This window comes from Bidens hawaiensis, unplaced genomic scaffold (assembly GCF_021521415.1).
Source record: "Bidens hawaiensis isolate Kalapana, Puna unplaced genomic scaffold, B.hawaiensis_p1.1 tig00011466_1, whole genome shotgun sequence".
NCBI classification, from domain to species: domain Eukaryota; kingdom Viridiplantae; phylum Streptophyta; class Magnoliopsida; order Asterales; family Asteraceae; genus Bidens; species Bidens hawaiensis.
Window position 1 is genome coordinate 395,173 of NW_027491894.1, and position 10,459 is coordinate 405,631.

The 10,459-nt window shown below is 37.9% G+C and overlaps 1 pseudogene across 1 annotated transcript; it reads right to left on the reverse strand.

The window, feature by feature from the left end:
- Nucleotides 1-5,960: 5,960 nt before the first annotated feature.
- On the reverse strand, nt 5,961-9,773 carry LOC143538052 (fructose-bisphosphate aldolase 1, chloroplastic-like; annotated as a pseudogene). Its single transcript, XR_013136183.1, has 5 exons — nt 9,317-9,773; nt 8,419-8,688; nt 8,208-8,317; nt 6,343-6,763; nt 5,961-6,246 (listed from the first exon to the last, which is right to left on the reverse strand). The product of XR_013136183.1 is annotated as a fructose-bisphosphate aldolase 1, chloroplastic-like (transcript).
- Nucleotides 9,774-10,459: the final 686 nt, after the last annotated feature.

Consider the following 10,459-nt stretch of genomic DNA (forward strand, 5'->3'; position numbering starts at 1 on the left):
CACATTTATCACACTCATTATTTTGAAACCATTGCCAATCATGACTTGGTCAAACTTTTGGTGCCATTGTTTTGGAGCTTGCTTCAAGCCATACAAAGACTTGATGAGTTTGCATACTTTACCCTTTTGACCAAGGGCGGAGAAAGCCTCAGGTTGCTCCATGTATATCTCTTCTTCCAAATCACCGTTTAGAAAAACCGTTTTTACATCCATTTGGTGTACTTCCAAACTTCGTAAAGACGCGATTGCAAGCACCAACCTTATAGAGGTTATACGTGTTACAGGTGAGTAAGTATCAAAATAGTCTAGACCTTCCTTTTGTCTAAAACCTTTGATCACTAGCCTCGCCTTGTATTTATCAATACTTCCATCGGTTTTCATCTTCTTTTTGAATATCCAACGATATCCAAGTGGTTTGCAACCAATTGGAAGATCTACCAATTCCCAAGTATGATTTTGTAAGATCGAATCAATTTCATTCTTGATTGCTTCTTTCCATTGAGGTCCTTCAGGTGAGGTCACCGCTTCATGGTAGGTATTAGGTTCACCTTCAACCATAAAGCTTACGAAGTCAGGACCAAAGGATTTTGCAACCTTTTGTCTTTTGCTTCGTCTTAAATCACCATCCTCATTCTCGGGCCGTTCATGTGTTCCTTCATGAACCAAGTCGTCATTTTGTGTTGACGAGCTTGCATCTACATCATTCGCTCGTGATGATGAGGCCTCATGTGTGTGTCCAAACTTAGGAAACACGTGCTCAAAATACGAGACAGTATTGGGGCTCGCCTCCATGAAAGTGTTTACGTGTACATTTGGATTTTTGGATTCATGTACCAAAAACCGGTGTGCGCTACTATTGTGAGCATATCCAATGAAAATGCAATCAACAGTTTTGGGACCAATCCTAAGAGCCTTAGGAGGTGGTACGGTGACTTTAGCTAGGCACCCCCACACTTTCATGTATTTGTACGAAGGTTCTCTTCCCTTCCATAACTTATAAGGAGTCTCGTCCCTATTCTTGAGAGGTATCTTATTTAAAAGATAATTTGCCGTTAAAATGGCATCCCCCCACATGTCATGGCTCACCCCAGAGCTAACCAACATGGCATTCATCATCTCTTTCAATGTACGGTTCTTTCGTTCCGCCATGCCATTTGATTGTGGAGAATAAGGAGCGGTTAATTCATATATTATGCCACTTTGTGCGCATAAATCCGCAAATGGTGAAACGTATTCACCTCCTCGATCGCCTCTCACACGTTTAATTTTCTTGTTAAGTTGTAACTCAACTTCATTTTTAAACAAGATAAATTTTCTATTGTTTCATCTTTACTTTTAAGTACATATACATAGCAATATTTTGAGCAATCATCAATAAACATGATGAAATATTTGTTTCCCCCTCTTGTTGGGCATATTTTTAAATCGCACACATCGGTGTGAATTAAATCAAGTGTTTTGGTTATTCTTTCAACCGATTTGAAGGATGATCTTGTAAGTTTGGATTCAACACATGTTTCGCATTTTGAGTTTGTATCAATGTGGAATGTTGGTATGTTTTTTAATTTAATTAAACGACGAAGTGAATTGAAATTTACATGTCCTAATCTACCATGCCAAACATTTGAATTTAAAGACTCAATAAAATAAGCAGAAGTAGATGCCTTATTCATTTCATTTCCAATCACGGTTACATCAAGTTTAAACATACCATTGAGGGCGTAGCCCTTACCAACATACATTCCACGCTTAGTCAAAACAAACTTGTCCGACTCAAACACTAAACGAATACCAAACTTATTAAGCAACCAACCCGAAACCAAATTCTTACGAATTTCGGGCACATACAAAGTGTTGCTTAAAGTAAGCTCTTTTCCCGAAGTCATCTTCAAGATCACATTCCCTTCACCCTTGATGTCGGCCGTTGCTTGATTACCCCATAAACAACTTAGCATCACTAGCAGCCTCTTTAAAGGTGCTAAAGAGGGTCTTGTCACCACACACATGACGGGTCGCACCCGTATCAATGAACCATCCTTGCGGTTTGTCCCCCATAAGATTGATTTCTTCAATCATTGCCGAGAGCTCGGTGATCATTGTCACCAACAGCTCACCATTTTCATCCACCATATGCGCACGCTCACGCTTAGGCTTCTTGCATTGGTTCGCACGATAGCCATTCTCATTACAATTGTAACAAACACCTTGGAAGTTTGAAGATTGAGGTTTCTTTTTCACAACCTCCTTCTTCGGTACAAGGTTCACCTTTCCCTTTCCCTTATCCATTTTACCCTTACCCTTATGCCCCCCCCCCCTTTAGAAGATTGTCCAAGTTCTACCATGTTGGCCTTAGCCATTGGCTCCACACGAGCTGATTTTTTAGCCGTTTTATTGTCTTCCTCAATTCGAAGACGAACAATTAATTCATCAATAGTCATCTCCTTTCGTTTGTGCTTAAGATAATTCTTAAACTCAACCCAACTAGGAGGCAAATTTTCAATTATGGCTGCAACTTGGAACGTTTCACTAAGTTTCATACCCTCGGCATGAATTTCATGAAGTATAACTTGTAGTTCTTGGACTTGGGTGATCACAGTCATGGAGTCAACCATTTTAAAGTCCAAAAAACGGGCCACAACAAATTTCGATGTTCCCGCATCTTCGGTTTTATACTTCTTGTCTAAAGACTCCCATAGTTCTTTGGCAGTCTTTATCCCACAATAGACGTTATATAATGGATCCGCCAAACCATTGAGCACGTAATTGCGACATAGAAATTCAGAATGTTTCCAAGCGTCCAAAGCACTAACACTTTGGGCATCATCTTGGGCAGTGGGTATGGGGGCTGTTTTCTCCAAGAACTGTGCTAAGTTCAAGGTTGTCAAGTAGAAAAACATTTATAGCTGCCACCTCTTAAAGTGGACACCGGTGAACTTTTCGGGTTTTTCAGCATGGTTAGCCATTGTGGTCGCTCCCACATTGGCTGGGGTCAATTTGACAGCAGGGGTAACATTAGAAGTATTTGGGGTTGGTCATGTCATTCTTAAACACAGAAAACAGACCAAGTTAGTAACTTAGAAAAAAAATTCAGAAAATTCTAAAATTTGCGAGATAAATTTATCCCGTGCGAGATAGCTTTATCTCGTGCGAGATAACACTATCTCGTGCGAGATAGCCAAAAACAGCTTAAAAAAGGAGCATTTTCTGATTTCAGAATGCTAAACCAAGAACGAATCTGTCTAAGTCCAACTTTGAAGATCCAATTCTTGATTCTGAGACCAAAACAGAAAAGAAAAAAACTGTTTTTAAAACATATACTATTTTGAAACAAAACTGGTTTGGATCAAAACATAATAGTTTATGAAAATTTAAACAAAGTTTTCACGATTACGGTTTTAAAAATATTGTTTTAAGATTGTAGGAACCGAATTCGTGAATTGAGTAAATAAACAGAAAATTAACAAACAGTTTTATTACTCATACAATACAATACAATACAAGAATCTGAAATACAATACAGAATCAAAGAAATAAACCAAATACAATACAAAAAAAAAATGTAAACGGTTTGGCTAAGGATCGTGTTGAACACGGGGCCCTTAAAACAATATTTCAAGTCTCCCAAGAGAACTCGTTGTTTCCCAGGGTACAACAGCTGGAGCAGTAGTACTGCCGGAGTTAACCGTAAACCTGAAAAAGGTTCGAATAAAAGAAACCAGAAATGTAGAAGAAGAAGAAGTTGGAAAAACCTTACAACAATGCTTGTGTTGTGTGTAAGGTTTGGTGTGTGTTGCAACTTAGTTTACCTCTCTATTTATAGAGGAAAAACAAGGCACAAGTTCTCCATCCCACCGATGTGGGATACATCACTATAGTATTTTCTTTCAAATACACACAATCACACATCGATATTCATCAATGTCTATTAGTATGCATTTGTTGTGTCATAACAACCTACTAATACACACGTAACAAATTTTCCAACATGTATCAAAGATAGCAATATGAGCGAATTAGATTACGGGTCAAAATATGATAAGGTTAAAACGAGTGATTTTCACTTACATCTCTCAGTGTTTTATGTTTTTCTATTAGACTAAAGCACTACGTTCTTAGAGTAATGCCGTTAAATGAAAAAATGAAAACCATATTAATCTTTTAAGGAAATTAATACTTATTACAAGTCACTAATCTTTCATGTTAAATAGGAAAAATAATATGGCATGTGATATAAATATAATATTATTTACTGTTATTTAATCAAACCAAATTAAAATTGTTTTTATTTAATTGTATACTAGCTTTTCAATTATTAAAATTTGTAAATTGTAGGTTGAAGTGGATTTGGTGAACTTGGTTGCGTAGGATAAAGATATGGTTAAAGTGTCTAGTTCGGTAGTAACAAATTAATAACTACAATTCATCATCATATCCACCATAATCCAACTTTATTTTATTTAACTATTTTTCCTTTGTAATTAGACAACAAAAGGATTGTAATCTAGTTGTGTTAATACGTGTTTCTTCTTAAGTCGTTGATAGTGGACATTTGAGTATATTTACGAGTAAATTTAGATGGTGAATAAGTTAGTTGTTCTAAATTTGTATAGCAAAAACTAATGCTGAAATAGTCGATTATACAAATAGTAACATTAAATTTGAAATATATAATATATTAAGAGAAATCACCCAATTGAACAAGTTGACCGACCTATTCTAATAAAACGTGCATTGACTTGTAAAACGTCGGGTAAATCTTAGCCAACAACTAAAAGTATAATGATGTCCAAAAAACAAAAATAAATTAATACACGTGTAAGCGGGGGCTTAGATGATGGCTAAAATTTAGCCTAACCATTACAAATTTATTTATTTGATTGTTGTTTTTTTTATCCACGATACTTTTCATGATTTAGTGCGACGACTAATTTTTAGCATTTCTAGCTGATGGGCTTATCTTACATTGTTTGATTGATGTATTATATGTCTAGACTGATTTTCCATGTTCATCTTTTTATTTGTATTTTGTTTAACCTGTCCATTTTGATAAGTTTATTTTATACTAATACATATACTATTTTTTAAAACGACGACTCAAACGTGCATTCCATCATACTCCTAAATTTTGAAGATTTGTAAAAAAATTCAATTAGATTTTATTTAAAGGTTTTACCATGCATCTCTAGAAAACAAATATCCTAGAAAAATCTAGTGGTATTGTATTTTATTTTTGCTTTTATTGGACCCACAAAGCTCTCTCACGGAAATATTTTATGAAGATAGGTTACAACACTTTTTACTTTTATAAAGGAGTTAAATATAATGATGTAGCTTTTATATTTATATCAACAATACTTTCTTTCTAAAAAATATATATATTTGTAAAGCTTGGATCATTTAATTAGTAAGATGATAGTTCTAGACACAATTCCAAAATTCAAATTGTTAACATGTATTAAAAACTACATTGACTGATATTGGAGTTATAACATTACCATGCATGACCCGTCGCATATATTAAACCTAAAGTTGACATGTTTGACCAATTTATAACCCTTAGCCAAAACAAAACCAATACATATATTAAAAGTCGAGTCCACATGATTACGACCCAAACCTAAGACGAATGAAACAACAAACCGAACACGATCTATCAATCCAAATGCGACTTGATTTGTCACTTGTCATCCTTATTTTTAGAGTAGTGGACAATGGATAGTGGGCTTAAAATCCCTAGGCCCAATCCTTAATTTTTGGGCCATATTCATAGCCACATTAAACTTATTTGGATTGCTAGAAGTAGATATGCTATGAACAAAAAGTAGCAGTCTTAAATTCTCATTGGGCTTAAAACATTTAACACAAGTTCAGCAAGATTGGGTGAGTGTTCAGTGGAACCGAATCATGATGCTGGAGTAGGAGGTCTCTTTACTGGTTCTTGCGGGTATTCCTGGTTATTTTTTTAACTTAGTACACATAGCCCTTAACAAACATGCCCTTTTTCGCTTCCTCGGACTCACCCTCACCGGTGTATTTCCCGAGCTGGGCCAGTGAGTTGGCACTGGCCCTGAGCAACAAAGCCTCTTGGGCCGCCTTCACATTCTCGGGCCTTCCTCCCCATGTCTTCAAACAAGTGTTTTGTAGGGCCCGTGCATATGAAAACGACACGTGCCATGGGTTCGGGCTTTGATTCATTGCATTCAAGTTGAGTGTAGCCTCCACCTCAGATTGTCCACCCGACAAAAACTGCATTAAATGGGTTAGTTTTTAGTTACGTGTCAAAATGGGCCGGGCTGAGTTGGCCCGTTAACACTAAAGGGTTAGGGATACACTGATACTTGCCATGATTCCAGGAACTGCTGGTGGGATTCTTCTCTCAAGAAGGCTGAGAGTGTAAAGAGCAACCTCTTCGGGGGTGGCCCGTTCTTTGCAGTCGGCTCCGGGTGTAACCATGCTCGGTTTCAAAAGAATGCCTTCGAACAACACGTTGTTTTCGGCTAAGTAAAAGAACACTTCAGCCCATACTTTAAGTGCAACCTCAAATGTCTTGTCAGTTCCGTGTTCTCCATCAAGCAATATCTCGGGCTCGACAATTGGGACCAGCCCGTTGTCCTGCAAAACGGGCCACATAAGATATATATTTCATACCTGGAACTGTATGGAACCATGGTGCGTGGTTCGGTTAGCATAACGGGCCAGACCCCAAGCTGCTTCCTTCACTGCAAGTGCTGATGGGCCATTGGGAATGCTCACAACAGTGCGCCTACGTGATAAAGAAACTGAATTTAGAGGTTTTATATTTAACCAGTTTGGTTATTGATAGTTTGTTTGTGTTAAGTTTTATCTCACTGGTCAAACGGTCCAAATGGGTTAAACGGGTTGAAAGTGAATTTAAATGTTTGAATTTTGACACATCTCACTGGTCAAACGGGCCAAATGGGTTGAACGGAGGAAAACTAAATTTAGATATTTTAACTTTGACCCGTTAGCTTATTTGGGTTATGTTTTATCTCACTTGGTCGAACGGGCCAAATGGGTTGAACGGGTTGAAACTGAATTTAGGTATTTTAATTTCGACCCATTTGCTTATTAATAATCTATTTGGGCTATGATATATCTCTAGGTCAAACGGGTCAAATGGATTGCACGGGTTGAAACTGAATTTAGATGTTTTAACTTTGACGCATTTGTGTATTAATAAGGGATATTGGTTTTTAATACTCCCAACTTTCCCTCATTGGTAGATAATACTCCCAACTTTCGATTTGTCACCCACCACTCCCAACTTTCACCCTATTTTCCTGTACCACTCCCCGTCTAAATGAACACTAACCTCGTTAATGTTTTGGACTAAAAATGTCATTCAAATTAGTTGAGGGGGTAAAACAGAAATTTTATTTTTAACACACAACCTCCATTTCCGATGACCTCATTTTTCCGGCGACCTCTTTTTTCCGGCGAATTTAAGTTTTTCGACTATCTCGTCTTTCAGAACACCATATCCATCATTTCACCGAGCTTCACATATGATATGATGAAGATGGTGCTCGCCGGAAACCTGCAACTCGATTTTCCGGCACGCAAGCGATCCCGGAAGGTGGCTGGGTGAGACACTGGTGGTGGCGGGGGGCGGGGGGTTGTAGTTTTGGGGAGGTGGGCGGTGAAATGATGGATATGGTGTTCGCCGGAAACCTGCAACTCGCCGGAAAACTCAAATTCATATGTGAAGCTCGGTGAAATGATGGATATGGTGTTCTGAAAGACGAGATAGCCGGAAAACACAAATTCTCCGGAAAAAATGAGGTAGCGGGAAAAACGAGGTCACCGGAAATGGAGGTTGTGTGTTAAAAATAAAACTTCTGTTTTACCCCCTCAACTAATTTGAATGACATTTTTAGTCCAAAACATTAACGAGGTTAGTGTTCATTTAGACGGGGAGTGGTACAGGAAAATAGGGTGAAAGTTGGGAGTGGTGGGTGACAAATCGAAAGTTGGGAGTGTTATCTACCAATGAGGGAAAGTTGGGAGTATTAAAAACCAATATCCCTATTAATAATCTATTTTGGTTAAACAACTAATTAGTTTTAAAAGGTTCAAGAAAATGGACAAAAGTTGGTTGCTGGTCAACCGGACCCGGCCCGTTAAGCCCCACACAATAAAGTTACCAATTTCCACCCGAACCCATTTTGGCCCGTATATGAATTTACCATTTGGCGAAACGGGCTCCCTGTTGGTAGTAAGCAGCCGAACGGGACGCAAGCCCGTCAAGACCTTGACACCATGACTCGTCATTTGAGCCAGCCAACGGGACTAGACCCTATCAAACAAACATTTTATTAGTCATTACATCATTAGCTTGTACAACAGCAGGCGGTTAATGTACAACCCATAGATGCATGTCGGGTCTAAATACATTACCTTGTCAACCTTGATACCGGGAACGATTCCTTGTTCCAAGAGGACATCAACGATCTTCTTGCCATCGGTTGTGGATTGGTACAAAGTTTCCTCAAAGAGGATGGCACCTGAGATGTAATTGCCTAGGCCCGGTGCACTAACCAAGAGGGTTCGGTAAGCCTGGCGGTTAGCCCCAGTGTTCTCTAGCCCGATTGAGGCTAACCGCTTTCCACAAGTAGCGTTTGACTCGTCCATGGCCAGGATTCCTCGGCCCGGGGAGGCTATAGTGTTCTACATTATACAAATCCACTCATTAGATATGTGTTTCATGTTATTTGTCATCGAGTTTAGTTAGGTTTCTAAACGGGTTCGTGTTCGTGGGTTGGTAGGCCGAACCCACCACAAACCTGAAATTTTGACCTGTTAACATAACAGTATATGAATATTCGTGGGTTGTCACAAACACGGGCCACTTAACCTTATTTTTTATATTGTGCATATTAATGCTCTATAACTATTCTTTTACAACAACATACACAAATATTATAAAGTTATGTCAATTTATTTATTAATTCTAAATTTTTGGCATTAAGTACATGAACATTTCAAGTTATGACCATGAGAACACATTTTAAAAGAATTAAAAAATAAACGAGTTAAACGGGCCAATCCGCCAATCAACCAAACCCAACCCCTTTGGCTAAACATGCTCACAGGTTTGACCCGAAACTGGCCTAAACCTATTTAGCTTAAACTCAAGCTCATGAATTTTGTGTTAAGTTTGTAGCGTGCCATAAATTCACACCCTTAAGTTAATAATGTTGGCGATGGGTCGAAAGCGGGTGCCTAAAGTTTTTTTTTTCTATCCAATATTCTCTACAATGCATAAAAACATGAAAAACAACACAAAAACACGAACCGCAGTTTTGACAAGCTCATTGCCGTATGAACTTGCACGAACAGTTAATGCAGACGGTGCAGCCGCTTTGAACCGGACAGTGAACACGGGTGCTTGTCTAAGGGTTTGACCTTTGACCCATTCAGACTTGTCAAGAACAGTTGCTGAAGTTGGTTTGAAAAGAGAAGTTGAGGCCATAATTAGTTTCAATGAACTCAACTTCTATCCTATAGAATTAGACACCACTCATTATGTGTTTGAGCTCACTGATTATATACTTCTAGTTGGTGTCACTTGTGATATGCATTTTGAGGCCATAATGGGTTGGCCAATGACAGGTTGCCACGTGGGTTGATAGCTTTGCTGACATGGCAGTGGGGATTGAGTTGTTGTGTCAAGATGATGTGTGATGAAGTTTGGCCCCTTGTGAGGGGACTTATGATTGCCATTAATTGGACTTGGATTTATGCTTATGTTAAATTTTGTTTATTTAAATATTGTTGTTTGACGATAAACGGTCCCTTTATTAAAATTTCTTCGCGTTGTCACTCGTTTAACTTAATAGACTAACAAACATGGACACTTAGATGTAGGATTGACAATTTATAGCACAACTTGGGAACAATATATTTTGTAGCTCTATAAACAAATAAATATATTATGATTAAACATGGAGTACAGATAATTTTGATATAACTAAGTTGTTACTTTTTGATCAATAATCGTGTTAAACATTTCATGTGATGACGTCATCTTATCATATTAAACTCATTTAGTTAGCCTAACATAATAATAACCACATTCTTATATCTTGAATACCAAAAATTTTGTTCTTCATTCCAACAAAGACTTGATTCTATTTAACGTTAGAAGAAACCCACAAAAGAAAATTAGTCACCAATGACGTCGTCACTTTCAAAATCCCCGGGCCTTAAGTATCGGTGGGATAACCGACACCATAAAAAACGTCCGTAACAACCACAACACAACAAAAGTTCCCACCCTACAAGTCAAGTTATACATAAATCATGACACAATAATATTATTGTCTAATACTACAAAAGGTATGACTATGAAGCACACCCATAAAGAAAAGCTTTGAGTTTGTTCATGAGCCGAACTTATATGAAACATATAGTCGTAAAGAGAACCTTAAGAGCTGCA